The sequence below is a fragment of the Puma concolor genome, chromosome A1, assembly GCF_028749965.1.
Source record: "Puma concolor isolate L17-30 chromosome A1, mPumCon1.1.hap2, whole genome shotgun sequence".
Classification (NCBI taxonomy): domain Eukaryota; kingdom Metazoa; phylum Chordata; class Mammalia; order Carnivora; family Felidae; genus Puma; species Puma concolor.
This window is the reverse complement of record NC_141667.1, coordinates 81,465,202-81,490,182: the sequence shown is the minus strand read 5'-3', so window position 1 is coordinate 81,490,182 and position 24,981 is coordinate 81,465,202. Positions and strand designations below refer to the sequence as shown.

Genomic DNA, 24,981 nt, shown 5'->3' with positions numbered 1-24,981 from the left:
CCATAGAATACAGGCAGCAGAGCAGTCCTCTGTCCCCTCTACACCACAACCTTTGGCTTCTTTTTTCACTTGAATGCAGTAAGTCTTTGATTAACCATGCTCAACTAATGGAAACCTCCATTGAAATGGAATTTTTCTTTCTGTACTTCACATAAAAATGAAAAGTTTTTAAATAAACCAAATGACTAACCAAATGAGCAAGAGTGAGATGGGAAACACAAGTCGTTTGGTGGCTATTCCTAATCCAACATTTTAGCAGACAGTGCTAATCTATTAAGGCACAAGCCTTATGTTACTTCTCAACTCTGCCCCAGACAGCCACCACTAGTTGACTGGATTTGGCTCCACTTGCTGCCCTGGTTCTTGGGTAGTCCTTGGGGTTGATCACACTGAGGCTAAATCTCTTCTACTTTCAATATTAAAATATGTTTTTAATATAATCATCTTAATCAGACCCTGGAAGAGTAAAAGTGATGCAAGTACTGTTCAATATTCTGTTCTCTATTGTACCATGCTTAGTAATGACAAACAAAAAATATACAGTATTCTGTCTTCGCTCATTTACCATTTGTGAAATGTATATGCCAGAATTTTTGCTTGGTCCTGGGGAAAGAATCCCAGACCATAAGCCTTGGGGTGGAAGGAGATGAATAAAAAATAAGAGAATAGTGTGACAGAGAGGTATGAAAAGGATTTAGCACATCATTATTACCTATGCCCATATCTCACCACTATGCCCCCTCTTCCCTCTGCCCCCCTCCCCTCCAGTACCCAGAGTTTGTCCTAACAAGCTGCAGGGCGTCTTGTCTATGGATAAAAGTTCAGACTTGTTAGATTAATTCAGACTTCTTAGGTTGGCAGTCACCATCTTCTACAATCTGTATCACTGCTTACTTGCAAGTAGCATATACTCTTAACTAATTGAACTGCTTTGTTTTCTCTTGTACAATTACCTTGATTTCCTGTCTCACTGCCTTTTCCATTCATCTGTAATGCTCACCTTCCCACCTCTTTTTTCATCTTCTTTCTAGTTACTACATATGTAAATCTGACCTGTCACTCTTAATACACTACACATCCCATGAAGCTTTTCTTTTTATTATCTCTATATTTTTTTTCTAGGGTTGCTGTAATAGGCATAAATTTGGTAGTTTAAAACCAGAGAAATTTTGTCTTTTACAGTAATGGACCATGCTCCCTCCAGAGGGTCTAAGGGGCAATCTGTTTTTTGCCTCTTGCAGCTTTTGTCGCCATTTGGTGCCGACTGGCATTTCTTGGCTTATAGTTGCATCACTCCATATCTGTCTCTGTAGTCACATTGCGTCCTCCACTTCTGTGTGTTTCCCTCTGTTGCTACCTTACAAAAATACATGTCATTGCATTTAGGGCCCTTTCAGATCTTTAATCACATCTGCAAAGGTTTTTTTGTTTTTGTTTTGTTTTTGTTTTTCCCTAGAGGATAAATTCATAGATTCTAGGGATTAGAACATGTATATCTTTTTTTGGGGGCAGGGTCATTATTCAACCTATCATAACTTCAAAGGCAAGTAAACTCTTCCTCCTTTAATCTTCTGTAGCTCTTTATCTTTAATGATCCTGGCCACTTTTTAATGACCCCCCCCCCTTAGCTAGAAATTAGATTAACTGGACAAAATTTGAAACAAAGAGATTGAATAAAAAGTTTAGAGTCAAGGAAAATAAAAATTATATATTTATGTTTAAGATATTATACTCAATGTCAGAAAAAATTGTGATAGACTTTACTGCACATGGGCTATAGTGCCATATATGTTTGGGTATTGGAACTATCAGTGGTAGGAAAACACATAGTATGGGATATATGGATATGTGGAATTTATGGAAAATTCCAATGAGAAACTCACAGGTGGACTTGAAGGGTTCTGGAGCATGGCATAATATGCAGCAGAGATATATATAAATTTTGAAAAGCAGCTTTGTGCATATGCAGATCCCTGAGAGAGATGGAGTGCCTGACATTGAGATACTAGGTGATATTGTACCCACAACTGTCCTTCACAAACTGATTTGTTGGTCAGCCATGTTATAAGTTTGGGCAAGCTCAGCAACAGTCCATTATAGGGTTAAAGTGGTTCATTCAGGAGTGAACACAAGTAAGACCAGAGGGCACAAATAAGCTGCATGACCAGGTAGCCTGGATTCCCCCGTCCAAGTGCCTCTCCCTCAGCTCATGCCTCAGTAGGTGATCCCTTAAGATCAACTAGTGAAGGAAAAATAAGGCCACATTTGGTTCATGTATGAATTGGTTTGATATTGTTAAACCGTAGCCATAATTGGGTGGCCTTAAAAGCTAAGTAAGAGGATATCTTCCTAATGGTCAGAGCCTTGGGAGATGCATCTGGTACTCCACTTTGTTTAGCAAGAGAAATAATCCAAGGTTAGAATACACATGGATTGAGGAATAGTGGTGATTAGCCTGGCTGGTGGGTCAATGGCCTGGAAAGGACAAAAATTGTTAGATTGGGGATAAGGAATTCTGAGATAGAGGCATGAGAATGGGCATATTAGAGTAGACAAGAAGGGTGAAGATCTTTAGATTGCGTAGTAACACCCTCCAGAGAGCATCTGACACAGAAGAGGCACTGAACAACCAGGTGGACTAAAACCATGTCTAGTTGTTGACAGCCAGCCTCTGTCATTGCAACCTGCCACCACAGTGAAGTCACAATTGGTAAACAAATGAATTAGTGAAGGTAGCAGTGATGGAGGAGGCTAAGCATGGGCTTAACAACACGGACTCTAAATTACGAAGGCTAAAATGGCTACTGCTGTTCCTGAATACCCAATCCACATTCAGACACCAATGCTGAGTATAATGCCATCCCTTGAAGAGACTCATCAGTCACTTGGTATCAGAATGACTACATTGGGCCCCTTCTACCATAAAAGGGCCAGAGACACAGATTCCTCATAGATAAATATTATGGTCATAGGTTTGCTTTTCCTGTCTGCAGAGCCTCAGCTTGCACCAGTATCATAAGGCTTACAGAATGTTTGCTCTTACAGCATGGGACTGCACTTTACTTCAAAGGAGATACCTCAGTATGTATATGACCATGGGATCCCAGCTTATATCACATTCTACACCATTCAGAAGCTGCTGGTATGATGGAATAATGGGGAAGTCTATTGAATGAACAGCCTGTAGAAGGCATTGCTGAAGAGGCAGATCAGAGGTAATACCCTGTGAATTTGGTTGCCATCCTCTAAGAGATCAGTGATATGGTCCTCAGTAGGTTGAATATATAGGCCCAGAAATCAAGGAATGGACACAGTATTGGCTCTACCCACTGTCATTCCCAATAATATGCTTGTGGAATTTCCATCTCAGCAACTCTGGGCTCTGAGGGTTTAGGAGTTTTGGTTTTCAATGGGGAATATTTCTGCCAAGGGACACAGCCAGAGTTCAAATGAATAATTAGCTGTGGCTGCTACCTGCTCTTCAGACTACTTGTTGCAAGACATGGCATGGGAAACCATTGAGACCTTGAGGCAAGTATCTGGATCATGCCACCAGACAAGTCATGGAGATCAGCAGGCATGCCAACTGAAGGTGAGAGTAATCTAAAATGGATAGTAAATGAAGGTAGTATCACTTATAACCCAAGACTAGCTGCAGTGATGTGGGCTATAGTTTTTCCCATTAATCTCCCCGAGAAGAGAAATTCATTGGAATCCTGAAGTTGCTTCCAGAATTGAAAGTAGATCCAAGTAGCATATGGGTTGGACTGTGGTGGACACTGTGATGTACCACCCAGCTATCCCCCTCCAGGAATGAAGGACTTACTCCCCCCAGCTCCTGGAAGTGCTGCCAGCAGAAAATGCTCAGCAGTCAGCCTCCACTTGGATTGCATAGGCTGTAGGATCCATCTCACCCAAGGTCATACTTACTTTCTGGGTTTGCATAGATTCAGTGACTGATTGACATAGACGTCTAAGTGCTCAAATTCTTTGCACCAATTCAGCATAACTCTGAAGGATCGTCCTATCTTTAAAACTCCTTGTAGAATCAATTGCAGCCTCCTTTGGTACTGCATCCCATATCAGCCTCTTTCTTTGTTTACTCCTGCTCTTTCCCTGCTCTCTTCCAAGGGTTGATTATAAGAGCACTTTTTATTAATACCCCTAATATAGTACAGATCTGCTTTCTAAGGAATTTAACTTTTACCATTTCTGGCCCCTCAGCTTAGTGTTAATAGGACCCTGCTATAAAAATGGGATAGGCAGGATAAGACCGCTAAGCTAGAGGTCATTGGATTAATTCTGCCACTAACTAGCTTTTTGACCTTGGGTACACTCTTTAACTTCTCTTATTCATACAAGTTTTTTTGTTTTTTGTTTTTTTTTAACTGTACCTCCCAAGCCATGGTGATTTTTATAGCACCTTAGGAACTACTGGACACTCACTTTGAGTTCAGTTAGGACAGAAACCACGATAGATATTTAAACATGGAATTTAATATTAAGAATCATGAATTTGACATAAAGCTAAAGAAAACTGAAATGGTGGTGGGGGGGGGTGCGCCTAGGTGGCTCAGTCGATTAAGCCTCTGACTTCAGCTCGGGTCATGATCTTGCAGTTCGTGGGTTCAAGCCCCTCATCAGGCTCTGTGCTGACAGTTCAGAGCCTGGAGTCTGCTTTGAATTCTGTGTCTCCCTCTCTTTCTGCCCCTCCCCTGCTCATGCTCTGTCTCTCTCCAAAATAAACATTAAAATTTAAAAAAAAAAAAGAAAAACTGTAATGGGAGAGGAGAATACCAAAGCATCATAACTACCACTACTAAGCTTTGAGCAACTAAAATAAGAGGTTTGAAATGACTTAGAAGCTTAGAAAAGAGGCCCTGTGGACCTGAGCCTCAGACACTCTGAGGAGTGCTAATAACTCTGGGGCAGGAAGACTCAATAAAACTGGTTCAGCAAGACTGGTTTGGTTGGAAGAACTGCAAACTACACTCAGATGTTGCTATGCAAGGATGTTGCTGATGGGCTGAGGTGGCGATGGGGCAATGCTAACAAAAATGACATACCTAGGAAGCCTCAAGGAAACAAACAGGAAATAGAGGAACAAATTGATTCTTCCTCCTTTAAGATTACTTTTCAGCAGAGTACAATGTAGAGCCAGCTGGCAAAGCAGAAATGGTTCCAGTCCTGGCATCAGAAAGTGGAGTGTAGTGGTCTGGGTTTTGGAGGTAAGAGACATTAGCCTAATAAGGGGCACAATCTCTAAGAGATTTTTGAGATTTGATACTGTACTTGTCTGCCTTAAAGACCTGTACAGGGTTATCAAGTAAAGTTCTTTATGGTTTCCTTTTTTTTTTTTTTTGGTATGTTTTCTTTATATGTACCTTGATTCAGAGAATAAAATAACTTAGATTTTTGTTCTTCCATTTTATTGCCTTAATTAATGGATGTACCAATTTTAGTCTTGTTTTGATATTTTGTTGTTATATTTTTTGTTTACAAGAATGAAAAATAATCCCATTATTCTGTTAGATATTTTTAATAAATAAGGGCTTTTGAGTTCCCCCAAATAGTGTAATTATCTTGATTACAAGTTAGAGCATTTGGCCTACTTTTCCAAGTTACTCTTTCAAATTTTAATTGTTTCCACACACTAAATTTTATTTAGTTTTTTAATTTTTTCTTTGAATAGTGAATCTGGGTTCTAAAAACATTCTCTAGACTATGGAGAACTAACTGGTTCTCTGTTAGAATAGCTTTTTTTAGGCTAAGCTACTGCTTGACTTCCAAACTTGGTTAAGCATTCTTACTCTTTCCCCTTTAACATGGCTTAATATGCTACTCTTTAATGTGAAAACATTATTTGCTCACAAACAAGGAGTTCTCCTGAAAGTAGACTTTATATAAAATGTGGTATTAAACTTTCAGTAGGAAATGGTCAATAAATAGAAAATATTAAAAATGAAGTGTGCAAGGGGCGCCTGGGTGGCTCAGTAGGTTAAGCGTCTGACTTTGGTTCATGCTGTGATCTCACAGTTCGTTAGTTGGAGCCCTTCATTGGGTTCTGTGCTGACAGCTCAGAGCCTGGAGCCTGCTTTGGATTCTGTGTCACCCTCTCTCTCTGCCTCTCCCCTGCTCATGCTATGTCTCTGTCTCTCAAAAATAAACATTAAAAAAAAAAGAATAATCAATAAAACACTTTTATTTTCTGTATAAAATACAGGTGATGGTCCAAAAATACACATTCTCTAGGATCCAACTTGTGAAAATGGGTTCTGGTTAAGCTTAATGGAAGGAAGTACCTGTGCCAGACCCCCACATACTGCAAATTCTTTTCCTTAGGTAAATTTATAAATACCACCACATGTTTGCTGAAAGTCCACCCTGAACAGAGCAGTTTATATACTGGATCCTTTCATCCTCATTTTGGGAAATCACTGTACTTGAGACATGTTCAAATGATCCTACTTTTATGACTACAGGTGTCCTTTTTCAAACAGGTCTCCAAGGATAAGATTATTTAGTTCTCTTTGAATTCCTCGCTTTATTAAGCTGCCATCTATGGTCAGAGGACATTGGGATATGTTAGAATTAGCTTTTAAAAAGTGATTAGGGTTACCATAGTCCCTAATACTCCTGATATTCCAAACTCATTTATTAACCTACTAGGGAGTTCTTGTCAAGGCAGTTGGAAGTTGGCTTTAACTTACCTAGTTGCCGCCTGATTATTAGTTCATGTTGAACTGGTTTGTTTATCTGAACATATCTAACATATATTAAGCCTGTATGGAATAAAGCTCATACAGTGTAGTTTGGCCTAAAATAACCTATTGGCTGGTAATTGTTAGAAGTTTCAGTATTTGTATAAATATTAGAGGTGGTGTCTTCTAGTACTTAACACGTGCCCTGTTTATAGTCACTGGAGCAATTATTTAGTTTGTGAATAAACTGAACCCCTCTTTTGGGTTTTTTCCTTATGGTTCCTGCTCTGGGCATTTTCCTACCTAACTCAGGGTAGGTGGATAAACGAAAGCGAGGTGAAATAAAAACTGTTATTTTTATTGTTGTTTTTATTTTATTAGCTCAGATGAAATATTTCATAAGAGTTTGAAGGCATTACATTGAGGGTCCTGGCTTATCTAAGGATTTTTTTTCCCACCATTTTCAGTATTTCTCTAGATCACTGACAATAGATTTCAATGATCTCAACATTAGTTTCTTAAATGTCAAGATAGATTATGATTTATGATGTTTAAGGTATTTTAGGACTGAATTTTTAAGGAAAACTATTTTTATTTATTTTTCTTTTAACTTTTAAATGTTTATTTATTTTTAGAGGGAGCACGAGTGGGGTAGAGGCAGAAAGAGAAGGGGACAGAGGATCCGGAGTGGGCTCCATGATATGGGGCTTGAACACACCAACTGTGAGATCATGATCTGAGCCGAAATTGGACACTTACCTGACTGAGCCACCCAGGTGCCCCCTTTTTTATTTTTAAAAGTTTATTCTGAAAAAAAAATTCTGAATATAGAATTTCATGTTAAACTTTTTCAGCAATTTCTTTTTCAATATTCATTTTTAAATTTGAATTTATTTATGAATGATTCTTAGCAGAGTCTGCTAATTATCCCCAGTGCCCATTCTTCCCTTTTTTCTTTTATCAATAGAAGCTGCTGATTTCCAACTGGGCACATGGTCCCTAAGCTAGAGATTATATTTCCCAGCCTGTTAGAACTAGATGTGGTTACATGTCTAAATTTTTACCTATGGAGTGTGAGTAGAAATTATAAATGCACCTTCTGAGTCTTGTCTTTTAAAAATTGAGTATGCAGATCCTTCTTTTATTCCATTCTTCCATAGACTGGACCTTAACTGTCATGGTAGTGAGCTAGCTTCACAGATAGAGGTGATTCTCTGAAGGAAATGTCTGAAAAATAATGTGGAAGGGCCCTGGTCCCTGGGTGACATCAAGGAGCAGGCTGCCTTCCCATTTTATTCCACCTGTCTAGCTCTGAATGTTACATGAGAGAGCAATAAACTTCTGCTGTATTAGGGGGTCTTTTGTTACAAAAGATTGCTTCTTAACCTAATTAATATATACAGGATTTTACGTGAATATTTTTCTGATTATTTGGAGCTTCAAAGGAGGCTCTAGAGGTCAAGGCTCATAGATGCTAATTATCTCCATTCTAAACTTAAGCATTACCCATTTATCTGAGATTGGAAAGGGGGGCTTCCAAAGCTCAGTTCTGCTCTCATTAACCTATTACTTACCTCCTTTCTGGGTAAAAGGAGACTGGATATTATTGAAGACTGAAAGATGGAATCTTATAATTGAGTATTTCTTGGGAGAGAGATGTCAGTGTTTTCTAATGTTTCCTCCCCTACCTTTCCAAGAAGAAAATGGTGCCGGCCTCTACCTCAAGCCAAATGATAGGACCTTAAATAGGTACAATTACAGAACTTCACATGGGGTACTGGAAATTTAGGGGATATAGGGGCTGTCAGCTCTCTCACTCCTAAGAGTTTTAAGTCAAAAGACTGGCTGGAGGGGCCTACTGGGAAAAAAGCAAATGGAGAGGGTTGTATTGAGATCATCCAATGCTTCCACAATTTGGTTGGGCAACCCTCAAAAGAGGTTAAACAATTTTGCTCATTTATAGTGGGTGACTAAGTGTAAAGTTTTTATAGACACTTGTGTCTATAAGTTTCCTTGTGGTCACTATAAGTTTCCTTGTGGTCACTACCTGTTGAGCATGAGCTTCAGGATAAATTCTGCAGTGTCATATTCATGAGTTATGCATTAGGTTTTACCAAGGACAGTGAAACTTACTGGTGAATTACTCCAAGTCTACTCAGGAAACAGGAACCATATCAATTATTTTAATTTAGAGAATTTTATCTAAAGAACTATTTACCAGGTACTAGAGAACAGATATCCTCCCTAAGTCTGGGGATACAAGAGGGAAATTTGTCAATATTTTTAAATCTGAGAGGCTTGGAGGAAGGATTTTAAAAGCTGGGAGTCAGATTTCTAAGGATGAGTCATTGCCTGATTATTGTTGTTACTTCAGGAATATGGGTGCTGCACTGAGAACTCTGGGAGGGCCACTGGCCATCTGGCACTGGTATCGCTGAGGGGCACAATGAAGGTGGTTTTGGGAGTGAAACTGCAGGTTACTGCTGCTTTAGGATCAACTGTTTGTCAGGGGTAAAGTGTCATAGCTGGGTGACACTGACAGAAATAGGAAGAATACAGGAAGGGGCAAGACCTTTTCCCCTCTTCCTTTTTTCTTGTCTCCTTTAAGTGATCCTATTGAGAGAATACAACAGGGAGCCAGGTGTTCCTTTTAGATATGATTTTGTTTTGAATGATCCTAGACCAACATACCAAGCATGAGTTCCATATTTTGTCTAAAGGATTCACACATTTCTATCAGCCATTGTAGGGGAGTACAGTCACTTCCCAGATGCGTCCCTGTCTATTCTGCTATAATGTACTTTATTTTTTTAAAGTTTGTTTATTTATTTTTTTTGGGGGGAGATGGGCAGAGGAGGGGCAGAAAGAGAGGGAGATAGAGAGAATCCCAAGCAGGATCTGCACTGTCAGCACGGAGACTGAACACAAGAACTGGGAGATAATGACCTGAGCCAAAACCAAGAGTCAGACACTTAACTGAATGAGCCACCCAGGAACCCCTCTGCCATTATCTACTTAAGTTTTCTCAGGACCAAGTCATTTAATAGATGAAGTTGTTCCCGCTACAGGGAATATATGTGAAGTTTTCTATTTCTTGTTTTCTTTAAGTTCCTCCTTCTAGGCTTGGGTGAAATGGTGAAGTGAAGATAATACACACAGTCTCTCTGCAGAGGGTTGAAATTATAGCTTTCTTCATGGAAATCTTCTGTACATACACTTTTGTAATTCCCATCAACAAAATCCTTTATAGCCTTGGTAAAGGTGAATTGTCTATCCATTTCTCAGCCACCTATTTGGTCTCTACCTCTGCTTTTCAAACCTCTAATGTAGAATGTGTATCATGAATATATGGTTAATATTTTAACAGGTTTAAATAGCTGGCATTTAAAACTTAATTTTGGTGAAGTACTTTTTGGTTTTTTTTTGATATTGCATGGTTGATAATGTTTATTTGCTTTTAAAGGGTCTTTTGAACAATGATCATTCTAATTTAACTTGTACTCAGACACATTAGCTTACTAATCTGAATCTTTCATCTTTTTTGTTACTTTGATTTAATCTTTAAGAATTTTAACAGTTATAATTTAGAAATATATGACAATGTTTATTATTATAGTTCTCTTACTGACTTAAATTTTATAAATGTGTGTGTCTGTCTACCTACCTTCTAGAATTCCAACTGAATCTTTTAAAAATAGTTTCCATTTCTAGGTAGAACTTCCTTATATGTTTACTTATCAGGTCTTTTTCTTAGGTATTTGAAGATATTTGTCACAGCCTCTTTAATGTCTTTTTTTGCTACTTCAAACATCTGGGACATTTTGAGACATTTTTCTATTGACTCCTTTTTATCTTAATATGGGCCAGGTTTTATTTTCTTAAATGTAACATTTAACAAAATTTATACTGGACATTGTGGATAACAGGTTGTAGGGATTCTGTGTTGTCTTCCTTTGGGTGTTGAGTATCTTTTCTCTGACAAATTAAATTTTCCAGTTAAATTACTAGAAAATCCTTTTATCTGTTAGAATTTTGATTTGTTAATGTAGGTCTATTTCTGTCTTGTCCTTAGTCCTAGGATTTGTCACTTCTTTTAGGGTGTGGATTTTACTGTTAAGGAATATCTTTTTGGGAGTTGTATCTGAGTACCTGAAGAACTCTGCAAGATTTTCATTCCCTCTGGCCTGAATACAACAGTTTTCATTTTTGTGCAACTTCTCTTTTTTTTTCCATTCAACTCTCAGCAATTACTGTCTTTGACCTCATGGAATCTCAGTTTGAAATGCTTGGTTTGCATGTTGGCCAGAGCCTTGAAGAAACTCTTATTCATACTTCTATGTAACCCCCTTATCACAACTCTCTCCTCTGTGAATCATGCCCCATTACACCTAGTTAGTTCAAAACCTCAGCCCCCAATCTTTGCCTTGGCATCTCAGTCAGACAGATAACTTTCTACTAGAGCTCTTCCTCACTGCACTATAGTGCAGAAAGAGTCCTAAAGCTCCTCTGATATGTTTCTCTTTTATATCATCAGCTGGTCAAATTTATAAAAGCAGTAAATCATATATTTTGCCCAATTTTGTAATTGTTTATAGCAGAGGTTAAGTCCAATGCTAGTTTCTATACCATGGCCAAAAGTAGAAGTCCATGCTCCTGCAAATCCTTTCTATAATTATCTTTTTTTCCCCACTCAAAATTTGATTGCTAAATAACCGTATAAAATCTTGTAAAGCTTTTTTTTTTTTTTTAATTTATTCTTCTTTTACAAAAGGTACAAGAGAAGGAACAACTTTCCAAGTGATTTTATGAAGCCAGTATTCTCTGATACCAAAACCAGATAAAGACATTATAAGAAAAGAAAACCACAGACCAATATCTTTGTGAATGTGGAGTCAAAATTTCCTCAACATGTTAACAAACTGAATTTAGCAAACATATAAAAAGGATTGTACACTTTAATAAATGGGGTTTATTCCAGGAATGCAAAGCTGATTCAGCATATAAAAACCAATCAGTATAATAGACCATATTAATAAGATATACATAAGGACCTGTGATCACTTCAGAAGGTACAGAAAAAGCATTTGAAGAAAATCCAGCACCTCATCATATTAGAAATACAGGAAACTTCTTCAACCTTATAAAGGGTATCTATGAAAAATACAAGGCTAACATCTCAATTAGTGGTAAAAGACTGATAATTTTACTCCTAAGATTAGGAACAAGATAGAGATGTCCACTTTAATCACTTCTGTTCGCCATTGTACTGAAGGAACAAGCTAGGACAATTAGGTAAGAAAAAGAAATATAATTAATCTAGATTGGAAAGAAAGAAATAAAATCTGTATTCACAGATGACATAATGTTGTATATAGAAAATCCTAAGGAATGCACACACATACAAATTATCAGAATTTATTAATGAGTTCAGCAAGGCTGCAATATAAATGATCAATATGAAAAACCATATCCTATATCTATCTGTTCATTTAGCAGTAAATAATTCAAAAATGAAATTAAGACAGGTTTATTTATTGTAACATAAACAAATATAAATATTTAGGGATAAATTTAACAAAATAAATGTGAGATTTTTACACTGAAAACTACAAAACATTGAAAAAATGAAAAAAGACCTAAATAAATACAAATACAGCGATGGGAAGACTTAATATTGGTTAGATGGAAATCCTTTCTAAATTGATCAAGAGAGTCAGTACAATCCCTTTTAAAATCCAAAATGACTGTTCTTTTGTTTTTTGTGGTTTTTTTGCTAGAATTGACAGGATGATTTTCAAATTCATATGGAAAGAAAAGGAACCCAGAATAGTCAAACAATGTTGAAAAAGAAATGGTTGGAGCAGAGATACTTCTTAATTTCAAAACTTACCTCAAGGTAATAGTTGTCAAAACAGTATGAGTGATGATGAAGTTTTGGAGTGGTGGTGGGGTTTGGAGCCAAAGGCCAAGAAAGAATTCTTGAAGAAGTCTTTGGCACAAAAAGATGATTTTATGAAAGCACAGGGACAGGACCTGTGCTGGGCAGAAAAAGCTGCACTGGGGCTGTGAAGAATGGTTATATACTATGGATTTGGGGGAGGTAAAGTCAAAAGGCAAGCCTCCAGGAGGACTTTGATATGCTAAAGAGGACTCCTAAAATACCTGAGGCCTTCCTATTGTCAAGCTAGGGTGGTTATTCCTCTAGTAAGGCATAAACATTGGGACAGTAGGGGGTTCCTGTAGAAATGTTATACCCTGTATTTGCCTCTGTATTTGCCTCAAGTCAATGGGCTGTAGGTTATAAGGAAATTTAATTTTACCTGCCATTTCCTTCTTGCCTCTGTTCCCCACATCACTATGTTAGGGCTCCAGGAAACTGAGTCTATAGGTTTCTGGAGATTAGGTTATTGATAAGATTGCCTTTTTCTTGTAATTTACTATGATATTTGTAAACTGATGGAGACTCATGTTCTGTATGACTGTGATTATCTATCCATTAACCATTTGTTTTCATTCCTTTCGTTTGTTCTTGGGCAGCCAGGAGTGCCTGAGGAGTATCACACATATCCCATCTTGGGGGAGGGAGGTGGGTGTGCTACCTTGTGCTTTGCCCTCACTTTGTCTTATGCTCCCTCATCATGAGACTGTGTGAAGATTGATGTCGTAGAATTGAGAATCCAGAAGTGTGCTGGGACAAGTGGATATTTACATGTAAAAAATGAAGTTGGACCCCTACCTCACATTACATACAAAAATGTAACTCAAAATGTATCAAAGACCTAGATATAAGAGCTCAAACTCTGAAATTGTTAGAAGAAAACAGACATAAACCTTTGAAACCTCGGATTACATAATTGTTTCCTAGGTATGACACTAAAAGCACAGTGTAAAGGAAAAACATAAATTGGATTTCATCAAAATTTTACACTAATATTAATAGTAGCATTTCTTATAATAGTCAAAAGATAGACACAATCCAAATATTCATCACCTGACTCTTGGATAAATAAAATGTGTTAATATCCATACTATTGATGAGGGAGCATAGGCAAGCTGAGGGCAAAGTACAAGCTAGCGCACCTCCCTCCCCCCAGATGGGATAGGTGTGATACTCCTCAGGCACTCCTGGCTGCCCAAGAACAAACGAAAGGAATGAAAACAAATGGTTAATGGATAGATAATCACAGTCATACAGAACATGAGTCTCCATCAGTTTACAAATATAGTAAATTACAAGAAAAAGGCAATCTTATCAAAACCTAATCTCCAGAAACCTATAGACTCAGTTTCCTGGAGCCCTAACATAGTGATGTGGGGAACAGAGGCAAGAAGGAAATGGCAGGTAAAATTAAATTTCCTTATAACCTACAGCCCATTGACTTGAGGCAAATACAGAGGCAAATACAGGGTATAACATTTCTACAGGAACCCCCTACTGTCCCAATGTTTATGCCTTACTAGAGGAATAACCACCCTAGCTTGACAATAGGAAGGCCTCAGGTATTTTTAGGAGTCCTCTTTAGCATATCAAAGTCCTCCTGGAGGCTTGCCTTTTGACTTTACCTCCCCCAAATCCATAGTATATAACCATTCTTCACAGCCCCAGTGCAGCTCTTTCTGCCCAGCACAGGTCCTGTCCCTGTACTTTCATAAAATCACCTTTTTGCACCAAAGACTTCTTCAAGAATTCTTCCTTGGTCTTTGGCTCCGGACCCCCATTACTCCAAAATCCCATCACTATGGAAAAATATTTTGATAAAAAAAGGAATGAAGTACTGATCGTTCTATAACATGGATGAACCTTGAAAACATTATACTAAAGGAAAGAAACAGGTATAACAGACCACATATTGTATGATTCCTTTTGTCAGAAATGTCCAAAACCTGCAAATCCATAGGAACAAAATGTAGGTTAGTGATTGCCAGAGGTTGGAGGAAGGGGAATGTGGAATGACTTCTAATTGGCACAGATTTTTGTGGTATAATAAAAAAATAAACATTTGGCGTTTTTCCTGAGTTCTTAGTATAGAGCTCCTAAAAGTCTTGGAATTTACTGTTGTCAAAAGAAAATTCACAGAACTTTACTTGATACAAATATTATATTGAGTGAGAAACAAACTCTTTGTGAACAGGGAGACTTCAAACCCAAATGTGATATGAAGCTCAGAGTCATAACATTACAGGATGGCTTGTAAAGTGAAAATAAGGAAGTTGTTTAACCTTTACAATAATTGTTTACTACAGTGGAGATTTCCAGATGGCAGAGGTGTGGTTAAAAGTGATTATCATGTACTGTTTTAGGAAGATGACTTAAGTTTTATTTATGATTATCGGAGGCATTTACGAGAAATAATATGTTAAATTTTGCTTGCATTCATGAAATAAACTAGATTAAATTTTGCTCCTGTGGTCTAACTGGTTTTGTCTGCTGCTTGAGGGAATCTTCACTCCTGGTCTACATTTTATTTTATTTTATTTGACACTGTCTTTTATATGGTAATGAAATGATTCATGAGGGAAGCCTAGATGGCTTTACAATGGGAGCTGGTTGCCAGAGGGTTAGAACTTTCAACCCCACCCACTGACTTTTCCAGGAGGGAGAGAGGGAGGGGAGAGGGGCTGGAGATGGAATTCAATCAACAACTGGCCAGTGATTTAGTTAGCAATACCTACAATATGAAATCTCCATTAAAAACCCCTAAATGGATAGAGTTCGGAGAGTTTCCAGGTTCCTAAGCACATTAATGTTCTGAGTGTGGCATCCCTGAGAGTACTTTGAAGCTTTGTGCCAGCCCTCCTCCTCCATACCTTGTTCTATGCATTTCTTCCATTTGGCAGTTTATAATAAGCCAGAAAATGTAATTTTTTTTTATTTCTGTTAACTATTTTAGTGAATTATTGAATGTGATAGGTTGTGGGAACCTCTGAATTTGTAGTTGGCTAGAAAGAACTGTAGATAGGCTGAGCACCCAGTTTGCAGCCAGCATCTGACATAGAGATGGTCTTGGGTGACTGGGCTCATAACCTGTGGGGTCTGCACTAACTCCGAGGGTTTGTGTCAGAATTGAATTGATTGTTGGACACCCAGTTGGTGTTGGAGAATTTATTGTTGGTATGGAGAAAACTCTGCATAGTTGGTGTCAAAAATGTCAGGAGAAAACCACGCGTTTCTTTTGGGGATGGTGAAAATGCTCTGGAATCACATAGAGGTGATAATTGTGTAACTTTTAGAATATACTAAAAGCCAATGAACTGTACACTTAAAAAAAAAATTACTCTGCCTTGTCATTCACAGCACAGTCCGTTGTGTACAGAGCAGTCACCAACCTGCTTATTCCCCTCATGTCCTCTTGTTTTAAGGACCTGTAAGGACCAGTTGACACCTAGCCCGGCTGTTCTCAGGCCCTGGGTTCTATGGCCAAGCCAGACAAATACTTCTAGCTCCTTGTGTGAGATGAGGCAGTGGTATAATTTCCCTCAGGTCCCAGGCTCTCCAGACACAGCTCTGTGGGAATAACCATCCTTTTCCCTTTCTTGACATCCAAAAAATTTTACTGCTTTGAGGATGCAGAAGACAACCTGAAAGAACCAATAGTCAAAGCTGGAATAATTTCAGCAATGAAATAAATAGCAATAGTATTGAATTATAACCCCCAAAATAAAATAGGTATCTGTGAGTCCATACTAACACAAATAAATAATTGAATAGATAAGTAAAATGGAGGACAAGAGATAAATCTCTTACAAATGAATTCCAAATAATAAATATAAAAATAATGAGGGAAATAGAAAATCATAGCACAGCACAGCACAGTAATGATTCCTATAAGCAAATCTGATGAATGCTAAAGTTAAGGGGTAACACTTTAAGGAGAAGTAGGATATTTGCATTGCTGGAAAGTATCTGTTCCCAAAATTTATTAATTATTTTGATGACTTAACATCCCAGAGGTCTCGAGGTTCAGTTCCTGAGTTTGAGCCCTACATCTGGCTCTCTGCTGTTGGTGCAGATGGGCTTCTTCAGATACTCTGATCCCCTCTCTTTCTGCCCCTTACCTGCTTGAGTGAGGGTCTGTGTGGGTTCTCTCTCTGTCTCTCTCTCTCAAAAATAAATTAACATTAAAAAAAAAATCAAGCAAGCCTTAATAGAGGAATATTCTGAAAGTACCATACAAGTACTTTTCAAAAGTATCAAGGTCATGAAAAACAAAGAAAGACTAAGGAATTCACAGATATTGGAGGAGACTAAGTAGACAACCATATTTGTTTGGTATCCTAGTTTGGATCCTGGAACAAAAAAAGAGCATTACTGGAAAACTGGTGAAATGTGAATTTTAGTTAATAGTGTTGCACCAATTTTTACTTCCTAGTTTTGATAGATTTATCATGCTTATATGTTAAGATTGGGAGGTTAAAGGAAGCTGTACCTTCTTTATAATATTTCTGTAATACAAAATTATTTCAAACTAAAGTTTTAAATATTACTATAATTTGCATGCTCTGAATTTCCTTATTCTTTATTGGGTAAATCTCTCATAAATAATCCTCTTAAGGGGCACTTGGGTGGCTCAGTTAGTTAAACAGCTATGTCTTAATCTCAGCCCAGGTCTTGATCTCAGGGTTGTGAGGTCAAGCCCTGTGTTGGGCTCCATGCTGGGTGTGGAGCCTACTTTGGAGAAAAAAAAAAAAAAAAAAAAAAAAAAAAAGAAACCTTTTAAAAATAATATGTGAGTGATCCTGAATTCTATGGGCTATTTATTATTGTTATTTAAAAGAATAGTCTTTACAATCCTGATCAAACTAATTATTGTATTTTAAAACTTGTGACAAAATATTTTTGTTTCCATGATTCCCAAATATCATATTGGTTGAACAATTTGAATGTTAGAGTTCTTGATCCATGAGATAATTTGAACATATATTTAAATTCATGTGTGATATTTCAATTTATTTTAATTTAAAATATAATGTAGATTATTTTGCCTTTCAATAATGATAAAAATCAGATTAAACTAATGTTATACTATGAGAGTTAATGTTTATTTACATTTTGTATTCTACCAATTTCCAAAAGGTTCTTGAATGAGGTTACAGTAAAAACACACATATAGTTATTTAAAAGCCATGTTTTAAAAAAATATTTAAGGATGTAGAAAGGTAATTGTTACATTAAAGATAGTCACACAGTTTCTACAATATTTTCATAGTTTTGTTAGAATAAATATATAACCTGGAAGAACATATACCAAAATTTTAAGAGGAGTGATCCTCGTTGAGTTGTGGTATTTAAAATTTGTCTTTTCGGGGCGCCTGGGTGGCGCAGTCGGTTAAGCGTCCGACTTCAGCCAGGTCACGATCTCGCGGTCCGTGAGTTCGAGCCCCGCGTCAGGCTCTGGGCTGATGGCTCAGAGCCTGGAGCCTGTTTCCGACTCTATGTCTCCCTCTCTCTCTGCCCCTCCCCCGTTCATGCTCTGTCTCTCTCTGTCCCAAAAATAAAAAAAAAAAAAAAAAAAAAACGTTGAAAAAAAAAAAATAAATAAAATTTGTCTTTTCTCTTTTTTGCATTTTCAAAGTATGTACAATGTATGTAATTACTTTTGCAGTCAGTAAAACATAGTAAATATTAAAAACATGCATGCATACATATAATAGGAAAGTTAAAGACCGATTTGAGCACAGAGGAAAGAAAGTAAATACATTATGTTTTCCTGAATAAATGAACCTAAAATTTACAATGTTTGTTTACTTCCTGGGTTTTGTAAAAACAGCTACAAATTGTTCATGCTTAGTGTTTTAATTTATATACATACATGTTCAAACACAGATACAAATCTCACAAATGTCTCCATTAGCACAATAGAGTCATGCCATATATTTAAGGCAGTGAATTCTCAGTCCTCTAAGAAATTTTATTTTGAATATTTTAATATATGACTGGCTGTTATATTGTACAATCACACCCCATTTAGGCAGTATTTTAGAGATAATGTAGACTTTAAAAAATAACTGAAGCTTCAATATATAAGTATCAAAGCTTTTGTTTTAGTTTTTTAGAATGAGAATATTTGTACTATGCTTGATGGACTTCCCTGACTTAAATCCTATTTAAATCTCAAATATCAAACTAATCTGTGATGCATTGACACATTGTTGAGTATGTTGTGTTATCATTCATTAAAATTGAAAGGCTTCAGATTGTTTAGAAAAACCAAAAAGAAAATAAAATCTGGTCTACTCTTCTACTTCTCACTGGCTATTGTGTCCACATATAATACCATGATGTGGTTTACTTAATTGTTGGAGTCTATGTGTAATTCTTTTTATCTTGTCATATAAAGTTCATGAATTTCATGACAGGCTTTCAGACATTTTTTCTTAAGCCAACTTTTAGTACAAGATTAGAGATTATCAAAGGTCTGACCTAAGTGGAGGCATTATTGTGTTTTTATAGCTACTTTGTTCTTCTTTAAAAAAAAAAAAAAAACAACAATAACTTGAGACGTGCTTGTTTGTGATCTGGAAAAAAATATTTATATTTTACAAGTCTTTATTGCAGACACTTTAGTTGAAGTACATGTAGTGAAGCCTTTTATTTATTAGACATCATACTTGGCTTTTCCATGATAAGGTACTTACTTCTATTGTGGACATGGTAACTGCACCTATTCTATAAGGTTTAGAGGGGATTAAATTAATTGTAAATGTAAAGTGTTAAACACACCACCTTGGGCATAACAAATGCACAAGGATTATTATGAGAGAGAGAAAGAGATTCTGAAAGGAAGTCAGTGTGGATGGAGAGTGAGACAGAATGCTATGCCATTGGAGGAGGAAAAGTAGACAAGGGCCAGCTCAGACTGTGTTAGAATTTTGGACTTTATTCTGGGCTAGGGTAGGAAACACTGAAGTGTTTTAAGCAGGTGTGACATAGTCACAGTTGCTTTTGAGAAGAATATACAGGCTGCTGTTTGGAGACTGGGAAACAGAGGAGCCAAGGTACATGGTCTTTCCCTTGGGCTGTATGTTTATGATTTAAACATCTTTGATTTAAACCAATGTTTTAAAATCCTTCCCGTGAATACACAGTTAGAATCTTAGCTTCTTAAGTTTTATTTTCACATATTCATAGCACACTTGCAAGCCATGCAACAACTTTGTTTTTCTTTTTCTTTTTTTTTTTTTTTTTTTTTTTCAACGTTTATTTATTTTTGGGACAGAGAGAGACAGAGCATGAACGGGGGAGGGGCAGAGAGAGAGGGAGACACAGAATCGGAAACAGGCTCCAGGCTCTGAGCCATCAGCCCAGAGCCTGACGCGGGGCTCGAACTCACGGACCGCGAGATCGTGACCTGGCTGAAGTCGGACGCTTAACCGACTGCGCCACCCAGGCGCCCCCCTTTTTAAAATTTTAAGTAAGTTTTACACCCAAGTGGAGCTCAAACCCACAACCCTGATATCAAGAGTTGCATGCTCCTGGGACACCTGGGTGGCTCAGTTGGTTAAGTGGTTAAGCATCTGACTCTTGATTCTGTTGAGGTCATGATCTCAAAGTTTGTGGGATTGAGCCCTGTGTAGGGTTCTGTGCTGACATCCTCTCTCTCCCCTTCTTTCTGCCCCTCGCGCCCCCCCCAAAGAAAGAAAGAAAGAAAGAAAGAAAGAAAGAAAGAAAGAAAGAAAAAGGAAGAAACTTGGAAAAAAAAGAGAGTTGTGTGCTCCACCAATTGAGCCAGCCAGGAGCCCCTGTTGTTGGCATTTTTTGAACAAACTTGTCAGTGTAGGGCCACACACATTTGGTAAAGATACACAGGATGCCAACAAGCAGACCGGTCTTTCATGTGGGTCTGCAGTATGATGCATGCTACTTTTGATTTCCTTTTTCTGGACCTCTTAGAGTCTCAGGTAATGCCTGCCTTTCACATGGAAGCTTTGTTTCCTCTCCATGTTTTATTACTGTAGCTCCCAGAAATGACAACACTGTAACATAGGTGCTGCCATTTGTCTATTCCCCACCCATATTGGATTTTTTTTTTCCTTCCTCGGATTGTCAGAGTCTTTATAAAAGCACTCTAGATAGCTATCAGATTGTTAGAATTAGCAACAGCATTGGGACCTATTAAGATTCTTGATTCAAACACTTGGTTCATTGCTGGCATCTATGTGATAGCATCTCACTACTGCCTTACTCTACATGCAAGTCCTAACTAACTGATCTGCATCTGACTGCAGCTGCTATAAACACCATCTTTGCTTTTACTATCTTTTGGTGTGCAGCCCTTGGCTTCTTGTAGCCTTGGCTTCTTGTCCTACTTCATGCCTGATCTGGTCCCTCCCATTCCCTCTTCACTTTATCTAATTTACCTCATTTTATTGTTGCCCACTTTCAGGGTGATCATATCCAGGTCATCCTGAATATCTTTCTTCAGGGGTAAAAATATAGGGAGAAATACTCATTGGTAAAATAATGTGGTGTCTGAGATTTGCCTTTATTTTTTTTAAGTTATTTATTTATACTGAAAGAAAGAGAGAGAGAGAGAGAGAGAGAGAGAGAGAGAGAGAGAGAATGAGTGGGGGAAGGGCAGAGAGGGGGGAGCTAGAAACCGAAGCAGGCTCCGTGCCGCCAATGCAGAGCCCAATTCAGGGCTCAAACCCACGGACCATGAGATCATGACCTGAGCAGAAATCAAGAGTGTGAAGCCCAACCAACTGAGCCACCTATGTGCCCCTGAGATTTGCTTTTAAATACTCCATCAAAACCATTCAATAAGAGTGGTAGAATCAAGATGAAAGATGACAGAGTAAAAAATGACAGAATGTTGATACTTGTTAAAGTTAGGTGATGGCTATATTAAACTATTCTCTTTTGGGTATGTATGAGTTTTGCATATTAAAAAATGAAAAAGACACATGGAGGATTTGAACATATTGACTTTCAAAGAAGTAGAGATTCTGGACAGGTGGGACAGAAATATTGGAAGCAATTGCATGAAGGTGGAAAAGAAGGTGTTCTGTGTTTTGTCAACATAGGAGATAGACCAATCATATTGCCTTCTCATATATTGCTCTTTTCTGAGGTATTCTTTATGGAGATCACTGTCCTTTGTTCTACTTGGTCCCACTATCCTGCTTATAGTTGACTGACCCAGAGATGAGGTCTTAAAAAAAAGCGTCTATGTAAATAGCAGCATGTGTCAACTTGGGCACTATTGACATTGTGAACAATATAATTTTTTATGTGGGTGCTGTGCTCTACAGTAAGGATGTGTAGCAGCATTGAGTACCCACCGGATGCCAGTAGTATTGCCTCCCCTACCCCCAGTTGTGATATCCAAAAATGTCTCCAGATATTGCCAGATGTCCTGGAAGGGGAGGAGGAGGGCACAGAATCACCCCTTGTATATCAGTGAAATGTAGGGATATGAATTTTAGTTAGGTTCCATTCTTATAGGTTCGGGCTGAGTTGATTTGGGTATTTAGATGTCATAATTTTTCCATGCTATATTAAAAGGCTGATTGTAAGTATTATAAATAAATAATAATTTAAAAATAGAAAACTTCAGGTCTTCTTACATTTGTTACAATTACAATAATATAACTTGTTTTAAGGTCAGGCCACCTGATTTTTCATCTTTATCAAATGCAATCTTAATTTTTTTTGCATTTAATGTTCTTAAGATCATCATTTCCCCAACTTCTGCATATTTTACAAAATCGTTAATATATTATACTTTTCGTATTTTACAGAATACTGTATTTTCTTTTTTTGTTTTCAGATATAATTATGTAGTACTAATTTTTATTTTTAAAATTAATGTGAATTTTACAGTGTCTTTGGAAATGTAGCCTTCACATGGATGGGAGAGTGTGGAAATTTATTTGATAAATTTTGTGGTTCTGGGCACAGTGTAAATGAAACATTTTCAGGTGCTACAGTATATAAATAAATGAATGTTTTTCCTGGCACAATTTTATACCATAACTAGCCAACAATTCTTGTATTAACTTCTTCAACTGAATGGAAGCGTACTAGCATATACTTCTGATTTAATAAAATACTCAAAATAGGTTTTTGTGCTAATATATTTATAACATGCAGGTGTTTGACATAGAAACATAAATTACATGTACATAAAATTGGTTCAGGGAAATACTGAAATGTGCTAGGGAGGATATTAAAATATATATTTGAATGTTTATTTTATAATTCAGCTTGAACATTTTTCAGAACTGTTAGGGTTCATAGCTCTATTATATGATTCGGTTTTTTTTTCTATTAAACATTTCTAATCGTGTATGGTTTTTATAATTTCTCTATTTTTCTTTAAGTGATTTTTATTTAGTCTGGTTGTTTAATTTGTTCTTTTCTTGGAGCACACACAGAGATCTGATTAGTGAAAAATTAGTAATTTATTCCCTAGAATCTTATTTATCAGCTTTTTTATTATGCTTTCCTGTAGAAACTTGTATAGTTTATGGTTATCTTTCTCCACAAGAACTGCACATCTGCTGGTCTACTTAGAATGACAATAATACTTGTCTGTTATGCTAAAAAGTACTGGTCACATTTTTAAGTGATTTTAGGGAGACAATGCTATTAAATGCATTATTTTTAAGATACTATTGGGTGAAGGGTCATTTCTGAAATTTAACCATGCTACTTTAATTTGCCTCTTAAAAGATACTTATTAAAAATGTGGTTTTTAACAAAAGTTTATTTATTTTGAGAGAGAGAGGGAGAAAGAGTGAGAGCAGGGGAGGGGCAGAGAGAGAGGGAAAGAATCCCAAGCAGGCTCCACCCTGTCAATGCAGAGCCCAATGCAGGGTTTGAACCCAGGAACCATGAGTTCATGACTTGAGCGGAAGTCAAGAGTTGGCCGCTTAACCAACTGAGCCACCCAGGCGCCCCTATTAAAAATGTGTTTATTGGGGCACCTGGGAGGCTCATTTGGTTAAGTAGCCAACTTCAGCTCTGTCATGATCTTGCAGTTTCTGGTTTGAAACCCTACGTGGGGCTCTGTTCTGACAGTTGGGAGCCTGGAGCCTGCTTGGGATTCTGTGTCTCCCTCTCTCTCTGCCTCTCCCTTGCTCTCTCTCTCTCTCTCTCTCTCTCTCAAAATTAATAAGCATTAAAAAAATGTGCTTATTGAGTGCTTATTCAATAACGGTTTTCTTTTTGATCATTGTTTCACACCCATGACCTGAAATGGAGTTTTCAAGTAAAAAAGAGTAAGAAAATATTGATATGATTAAAAAGAGGATTAACAATTAGAGAATTAAGTAGAATAAATAAAAAATCAATAGCATATAAACTAAGAAAATTATTGAATATGCATTTATTTTTAGAATACTACCCACATAGCCAAGTTCCTTGCCTCTTTCAGGTTTTTATTAAACATTCTTTTCCGAGACAACTACTCCAACTGCCAAATTTGAAATTATAATTCTCATCCCCACCTGCCCTGTACTCCCAATCTTCTCCTAGTCCACTCTCTATTTTAATAGCACTAATCACTTGCTGAAATACCATATTTATAATGTTTATTATTAACTGTCTGTCTCCTGGCCCATCCCCCCAAATCCCACAAAATATAAGTTCTTGGGGAGTTTTGTCTGTTCAGTATGCTTTTCATACAGATGCCTGCTACATAGTAGTAGTTTAGTACATTAGCAGGATGTTTAATTATCTGGAATTCTAGCAGTTAAGTCTGTGTTAAGTGCCATTTCTGCTATTTTTGTTTTATTATCCATTCAAACAGAACTCTGAAAGATCTTGAAGTATGACCTAAATGAGCAAAAATCACCCCAAACTCTGAAATAGATTTTAGGGTTTAGTATTTTAATAAAATTATTATTTCTTAAAAATGATAATAGTTACCAGTTTTGACCAAATGCCCATGCCATGTACTTTACACGTTCTTTGTGTTTGCCCTCTTACCATCTTTAACGAGGTGAGCAGTATTACTCCTGGTGTTGCTCATAGATGAAGAAACAAACTCAGAGAGGTTAAGTTAATTCTAAATGGCAGATGTAGAAATTGAATTCAAGTCAGGTTGAATTCAAAATCAGTGTGTGTGTGTGTGTGTGTGTGTGTGTGTGTGTGTGTTTTAAGCTGCTTCTAATTGCAAGAAGACTTCTCTATTAATAGTATTCTTTAACCAAAAAAGTATTATTTTATTAATCAGAAATTCCACTCCGTAACCGTATTGAATAAAATATTTAGCAGAGTTTACAGTATAATTATTAGATAACACACTGTATACTTACTTATTTTACTCATTTATTA

The 24,981-nt window shown here is 37.1% G+C and overlaps 1 long non-coding RNA gene across 2 annotated transcripts in view; it reads left to right on the top strand.

Annotated features, from left to right (window-relative positions):
• The window catches only part of LOC147584256 (uncharacterized), a 156,840-nt gene that overhangs the window by 756 nt on the left and 131,103 nt on the right, over window positions 1-24,981 (top strand). The window contains exon 2 of one of the 2 annotated variants that reach the window (XR_015245707.1): window positions 3,046-3,592. This is a non-coding gene — a long non-coding RNA (uncharacterized LOC147584256). The remainder of the gene's footprint in view (window positions 1-3,045; window positions 3,593-24,981) is intronic. The other variant, XR_015245717.1, reaches the window with a different exon arrangement.